We start from the raw sequence: 8045 nt of genomic DNA on the forward strand, positions 1-8045 counted from the left end.
GTGGTGAATTTTGAGAAGCTCCACATTTACTGTAGACCCCCCCTCTGCTCTGTGTTTAAGACTATTACCATTTGAAAATATGGGGAGAGAGGAAAGGCACAGAACAGAGACCATGATGGTGTATTGCCCATCAATAGGTCAAATATAGTCTTAGAAGATGGGACACAAATCACTAGGAGAATCTAAGCCCCAGAATCCTCAGTAACAGCACAGAGAGAACAGGAAGTGTCCAGAAGTTATGATGGAAAGAAATCCCTGATTAATATGGACATTAAAGGAATGATCTAGAGACAGGACTCACAATGACATCCACTAGCATCAATAAGATTTAGACCAGCTTTTACATTTATTTTTGCCAGTCCTGGGCTTAAGCTCAGGTCCTGAGCATTGTCCTTGGACTTTCCCAAGGCTAGGGCTCTACCACCTGAGCCTCAGCACCACTTCTGGCTTTTTTCTATGTGTGTGGTACCAAGGAATCGAATCCTGGTCTTTGTGCATGCTAGGCAAGCACTCTACAACTAGGCCAAACTTCCGGCCTGTCTTTTACATTTTTATTCCATACAATAATGTAAGAAGTTGAATCTAACAATCTTATAAAAGAGAAGAGAGAGAAATATGTTTTGCCAAAGGAGGGCTGCATACCTGAGAATGGATTTGGTTCATTAATACATAAAATGTAAGTTCTTCTTATAATTGCAATACCAGCTTGGAAATGTGATGGTAATGTGATAGGGCTGGAAATGTGGCCTAGTGATAGAAAGCTTGCCTAGTATGCATGAAATCCTGGGTTCAATTCCTCAGTACCACATACATAGACAAAGCTGGAAGTGGTACTGTGACTCAAGTGGTAGAGTGCTAGCTTTCAGAAAGCTCACCAACTACTCAAGTTCAAGCCCTAGGATTGGCAAAAAAGGAACATTAATATAATGATAATGGCCATAAACAGTTGTTATATTTACTTTTATAAAAACAAAACAAAACATAAAAACCACTACCAACAACAAGAACAATCCTCTGGGATAAACAGTAACTTTTAGGTTCTAGATACACACTGAATAATTGGTTTAGTGTAAATTTTCTAATGTAACAATTGGAGTATACTTGTACAAACAAACTTTCCATTGTTAGACATACACATATGTCTCCCACCTGTAATCCCAACTACTCAGGAGGCTGAAATTTGAAGAGCGTGGCTCACAGTCAACTTTTGCAGAAAAATTCTGTGACACACTTATCTTCAATTAATCATCAAAAAGGCAGAAGTAGAGATGTAGCTCAATTGGGAGTGGGCCTGCCTTGAGCAAAAGAGCCAAATGAGAGTTCCAGAATTCATGCTCCAGTACTGGCACACACACACGCACGTGCGCGCACACACACACACACACACACACACGCAAAAGTATCCAATATCTATATGAAATGAAAATATAATCACAATTTTAGACCAGAAGTATAGAATGTCATTTGAAAGAGTAGAATATGAGGCCACAGAGCAGTATATAAATTTATTAATCCCACCATCCAACCATGTTTCATTAATGTGTGTTCTTGAAACCTTCACAGTCCTTCTCAAAATTGCATTTCAGTTGTGGCATATACATCTGTGTAATTTTTTTAAAACAGGCTTTTAATTCTGTGTGGAAAAAAAAAACTGATTCTCATATATTTGGCCCAATGAGGCCCTTATGCATCTGGCTGGATCTCCCAAGGCTCCAGTTTTAAGTAAGCTACAGGTTATCCACATGGCAAGAACCAGCCTGCTCCTTCTCTAGCTCTGCCCAGCATCCACCTGCGCCTCTCACACAATTGGACTCATGGTCACTTTGTGGTCCTCTCTCTGATATGGTCATTGGAGGACCCTCAGGGATGCTCAGGCCACACTTCTATGAAAATCCACTGCAATGCATTAAACATTGCCTGGTCACAGGAGGAGAAACCAGCTGTTGAGCTGCAGCATCCCTGAGTTTGAAAAGTTAAAAAAAAAAAAAAAAACTCCAGGCAGATATTACCAGCTACAGAGACGCATTCCCCTGAAGGGTGCTGTGTTCTTGGGAGGCAGCTATTCCAGTATTTCAAAGATTAAGTTATAACTGAACAATGGATGAGGATGTATAAAAAGTAATTTACCATTTTATAATTACTTTTAATTAACCATTTTATAATTACTTCCTCCGTGGTAATGCCTCTGGGCCTGATTGTGAAAACAATTATAGGCTGGGAATTTGCATACCAGTAATAAGCCTTAACATAAACGCCATAAATGCTGCTATTTCTTGGTACCTTTTTGGCATATCATGCAATCACAGCTCTAGCTGTATATTACTCGTTCTCAGACTTTTTTCCAAACTGAAAAGAAATACAAAAGAAGAATGTGCCTTTTTTTAGAAAAAAAAATGTTCAAAGTAATTACAGATGATTTTATTCTGTAGTCACTCAAATGTTCCGAGGCTGCCTACCTTTTAACCAAAAAGTCCAATTGTCTTCTTAGCCTTCAAGGTCTTGCCCAATCTCCACCTCTCCCCAGGAAAGCTAAACTCTCCCCAATGTCAAAGAAATGTCATCACACAGGACATGTCTCTGTTTTAAAATGACAATGTGCTCTTTTGCTTTCCTCTGTAACTGGTGATTAATGCTATAATATTATCAATTAGATCAATTGCACCACTCGAAAGAAAAACAATACATTTTTAAATGTCAGAACAGAGAGCGATGGAATCACCCAAAGATTCAAAGTAAAAACCTATTTAGCAAGAAGGAAGAGGGACACAGAATGTCCTTCATGGCTCTGAGACTAGCTTTCTCCTTCACATCAGCCTCTGCATGGATCACCATCTAAGACTCATACCTGCGTCAGGAAAATTAACTGAAGGGTGGGTGACCTTTGTCTAAATATGCTGGCCACAGCTAGCACACGATGAGTCTTTAGGAGAGACAAATGAGAAAATTATTAATACCTAACTGAAGTTTATTGTCTCCTATTAGCCAGACACTGACAGAGCAGCCAGAACTAAAGCCAAAATAAATATGAGAGAAAATGAGCCAGGTTGCTTGGTTCAAGCAAGCCTGACCTCAAGGCATCCTCTGAAGGTTGGGACTTGCTGGGACCTTTACCAACTGTGACTGGAGGAGGGATAATTTTGCTATGTTCTTTTATTGTCCTCAAATCATTGCTCAAACACTACTCAGTAATCTTATTACAGATTGCTCTTCAGTTGAAGAAAGGGGGTAAATGTGACTCATGTTAACAATCCCCCCAAAAAACCAAAATACTTTATCATTTTTGCTTCCCTTATAGTTGATACAATCTAGAAAGCACAGAGATTTTTCTTCTCTTTCTTTTGTTTGTTTTTTAATTTGGAGGGCAGAACTATTCGGGTAGAAAATCTTCCTAACTTTCACTTTTGCCCTTTTGTTGGGTTAATAGGAGTCAGTTTTAATAAAGATGTAAAGAATCCCTTTTTGGATAAGTAGACATAATCACTTTATTTATAAGCTTATACATTATAATTATTTCAAGCAATGTTTCATGTCTGTTTGACCTCACCAAAGTTCCAAAAGCCATTGAGATAACTGTTGCTAGGCTTGTTTTCCTTCTGAATTTGTTCATAGAGATCCCTTCATCACATTAAATTTCACCCTGCCTTTATCGTTTCCTCTTTCTGAGGCTTAACGTTTATTTCTTCTCTATCATTGAGCTTTTACTGCTTGTCTCAACCCTTACCAATTTTCTGGATATTAAGGCTTTTAGCATAAATGCTAGTAGCTTTGCTGATATTATTTTTTAAATAAGTGTTAATTATTGACTCTTTAATAACAAAAAACTCTTTGAGATCAAAATCCAAATTATCATATAAGATGAAAAGATTCTGAAATGCTGTGGCTAACAAGTTTTAGTTGTATAAAAACATATAATAGTGCTCAATATTGATGTTATCAGTGGTACATGCATGCTAGGCTAAACAAAGTTAATTTGTTCAAATTACAGCTGGTGGTTTTTTAAATTGTGTTTACCAATTATTTAGCCAACATACCCAGTTCTCTTCTTGGATTTTGTTACCTTCTACTACAAAACAACATTATTCTCATAGATTTTAATGCAACTGCCTTATCAATCTCTTCTAAGACCTGAATGGAGTAACAAATTACAGAATATGAAGATGAGGTCCAAACACTCTTCAAGTAATTTCTGTAATAAAAAGGAGAGGATATTGTTTACTAGCCCACACCAACACTGAAGAACAAAAGGAAGCCCAACTCCCAGCCACACAGAAATTAAAAGCATTCTGCTTTGTTTCCCCTTTTAACTTTTCTCTGTTTTTTTTTCTTTTTCAATTGGGAATCCTTTAAATCTTCAAATGATTTCCAATATTACCCTCTTAAAATGCCTCATTTCCTTTTAAGTAGCAAAATTGCTCTGTCTGATAATATTGTAACATTTTAACCAACTACATGGAAAGGATGAGGAACAGAGACTCAAATAAATACTAGTGAAGATATACATATAGTAGGTCCACCCTAAATGCTTGTGAGTCACTAAGAGTGAATTAACAGAGGATAGAGCATCAGAAGCAATTATACAAAGGTGACCATTTGGAACAAAGCCACTAATTTCAAACCACAACAATTGTGTACATCCAGTAAATGAGTGTTACTGTACAGTACTTGGGAAAGAAAATGGAACTACAACGAAGAAGAGAAAGATAGAATCACGCAAGAAATATCTCATGTAGATTATCCCCAGAAGCTGTAAGTAGAAGGAAACAGAGCTTGAAAATCAATTCTTTTTCAAATATAACATACATTGGTATGATGTGCAGATTATTATATGGAACATAAAAATTAAATTTGAAGCTATAAATCACCTGATTTATAGAAGATGCTAGGAGTGAGCTGTGCAAATTTAAATGGTTGCAGTTCTCAGTTGAGTAGAACTTCTGATGTTGTTGGAGACTAGTACTGAGCTTTTTAATAATCTGAGAAGTAAAGTTTCTCTGGGAAGCTCTGGCACTACTAATAATGAGACTTACTGAGAAAGTCAGAGATATCTGTTTTTGTCAAAAAATATCACAAAGAGAAGAATGAAAATGTACATAAGAGTGATGCTTTAGGTGACAAAGATGTTTCTTTGGAAACTCATTACAATTGGTTTCTGCTCTATCCTTATTTGCATTTAGATTTTCCCTGATATCCAAGTCAAATGCCCCTTAATTTAAAAATGCACAATAAAATTAATATAATAATAAATTCATATAAATTTATATACACTTATTTGCTTACTTGAAACAGGGAAGGGGTGGGGAAAGACAAGATGATGAGTCAAAGGACAAAGGATGAACCAGTGCAATAGCGATATTCACAGGGCAATATGTTGGAAATGAACTCTACAACTTGCGAGGGAAAATGGGAGAAAAACATGGGAAAGGGTAACAATGTTCAAGAAGTAATATACCCACTATCTTATGGTTGTACCTGTAATTCCTCTACACATCAGTATGGTAAGAAAAAATAAATTAAAAGCCATACATAATCTTGCTCTCTAGAAAAGAACAAATCATTTTTTTCACAATACAGATACAAAACTTGAAATATAACTGTATTTATAATGATGGTTCATTTTTATATCTCTTAACTAACAGAATATTGTATATAATTTTAATGATTATTGAAGTAGATAGAATAATACACATTCTCTATGAAATTTGTATATGACTTAAAGTTGCATGGTAAGCAGAAACTGAGGCTTTAAATGAAATTAAGATTGCTAGTCAATTGATTTTTAAATGATGATTCTGAATTATGCAGTAAACATCAATACTGTTGTTCTGAGAAACCTTACAGGTGAGAGAAACTAGAAGGGTTAAAATCAGAGAAATGGCAGCATGACAGAAATTAGACATGACAAGCATTGCAGATGCTGAAAAGAAGGGTGCACACCAAGAAATGCAGGTGATTCCAAAAACTAAGGACAAAAGGTTCCAACACTTGTTTTTCACCCAAATCCAAGGACCCTTTAACTAATCTCTATTAATAGATGTCTAATAATTTCTAAGCATACTATTAGCACATATAATCTTCTGAGTAATATATGTCCAACAAACACATTATGCATTGGTGTTTCTGATTCTGATACATTTTCTTCAGTATTCTAATCCTCAAATTTAGTTACCAGTTTCTCAAATGAAATATTGGCCTGTGAAATGTGTTAAGTACGCACTTTCCTTAACCAAGCACCATTCCATTCTTTATGCATGTGCCTGTCATCCTTGTGTTGGGGTCATGCTTATCTTCTCTGTATTGTGCCAACTTAAGTGTTGTGTCACTGGAGCAAGAACCACAGCTGCATTTTTAAAAGGAAAAAAAAAAAAACTTCAATCCCCAAGAGAAGAATTGATTTAAAAAAACAAAACAAAACAAAACAAAAAAAAGGCGTTTATCACCCTAGGCCCACTTTCATTTGAGTGGGAATTCTATTGTGCCATGAACCAGGAAATGGAGACAAAGATGTAGCATGCAGCTTCCACAGCCAACTTCCCTTTTTCCCCATGTACCAATTCTTAGGGAAGATCTTACCATTTGGTGAGAAATAGGCTGCAAATAAAAAGTAAGAGCTCGACTTTTCCCAAGTATAGCAAGAAGCGCGCGTGTGTTTGTGTGTGTGTGTGCATTTTCAGAATTTGTAAGACCAAAAGAAAAAGAGAATGATTATTTGAAATTATGCACAGAAACTAGGGTAAACTAAAACTTGGTGTGTAGGGGAGGAAGGAGGGAATGTTGGCATGTACACAAATATAGCAAATGATGTTCTGATTATACTCTACCCACGCCCACAGGAAGTGAAGCCCATGCTGATGACTGGCTTTAACAAACACATCTCTCCCTTCCTTCCACTGAAGCACTGCCAGTTCAGAGAGTGGAAGATGCTCCTCTCTTTATAAAGTAGGGACCCCAACAAGGGGAAATGCAGGTGTCAGGGAGAATCAGAGGACATTATCTTGTTCCCATCTGTGATTTCCCACAAATGGCAAAAGACTTGCTGTGTGCCTCAAAAGCGCGTCTTTCGTTTTTGCTGCTGTGGATTCTTCCCCCACATTTTCATCGAAACTTCCCTTGTTCTTGGTGCTGATTAAATCAGAGTGTATTATGTGCTTTTCACTAGTGACTTCCTATTTGGTACACAGATGCTCTAATCTTATCTTTCCCTGCTAAGCTGCTTTCCAAATAATCTCTGAAACGTTGTGATCTGAATTCAGAGAAACAAAACAAAAATCTGTGAAGTACTGCTAGGTATGAAAAGCAGGCTATAAAGTAGAAGGTACATTAGGCTCGTTTCATTGCATTATTTTGGTATATTCTAATAAGGCTTGAGCTCAAGAGACTGGGATCTGGTGGAAAGCAGAGTTAAAGGCAGCCTGAGCAGGAAGATATGTGTGACTCCCTCTCCAATTACCCAACACAAACCTGCACTGGAGACATAGCTCAAGTTGTACAGCACCAGCTGAAGGAGCACACAGAGTGACCACAAAGCCCCTTAGTTCAATTGCTTTGTCTCTAGGTAAATATTAGTCATTTGCCCATTTCATGCACTATTATTTATTTATTTTTCTCTTTATTTTTTTTATTGTAATAAATAGAAAGGTTACATGATATTTGCCAGATAGAAGGTGCATTAATTCACATACATTGATACCCTTTCACATATCTTGGTCCCCATTTCTCTGCCACCCTCCCCCACTCATTTTGATTCCCCCGCTTCTCTATTCAATTTAAAATAACCAATTAAGCACAAATAAAATATATCAGATAACAAGGTGAAATATTGTAACAATATGAGATAACCGAGGGATAGCAAAAGAGATGAGAGATAACAGTACATTAAGGACAACAATCACTTATATGGCTTTTTTTTCTATATCCTAGAGGTACTTTCAATTAGCATCATACTATATGGCCTTATATATCAAGGTTTTGCTCTATTGCAAATCTCTGCTAGGAGAGCCCAAGGTTTCTACTGATTATGACAAATGAGGGAAACCATTGAGCCTAAG

General features: G+C 36.8%; 1 non-coding gene across 1 annotated transcript; it reads right to left on the reverse strand.

Moving 5' to 3' along the window:
• Window positions 1-6226: 6226 nt before the first annotated feature.
• Window positions 6227-6332, reverse strand: LOC150060500 (U6 spliceosomal RNA). The gene has a single exon (XR_016536359.1). It is a non-coding gene; the product is annotated as a U6 spliceosomal RNA (small nuclear RNA).
• Window positions 6333-8045: the final 1713 nt, after the last annotated feature.

The sequence above is a fragment of the Megascapheus bottae genome, chromosome 7 (genome assembly GCF_031878675.1).
Source record: "Megascapheus bottae isolate mThoBot1 chromosome 7, mThoBot2.hap1, whole genome shotgun sequence".
NCBI classification, from domain to species: domain Eukaryota; kingdom Metazoa; phylum Chordata; class Mammalia; order Rodentia; family Geomyidae; genus Megascapheus; species Megascapheus bottae.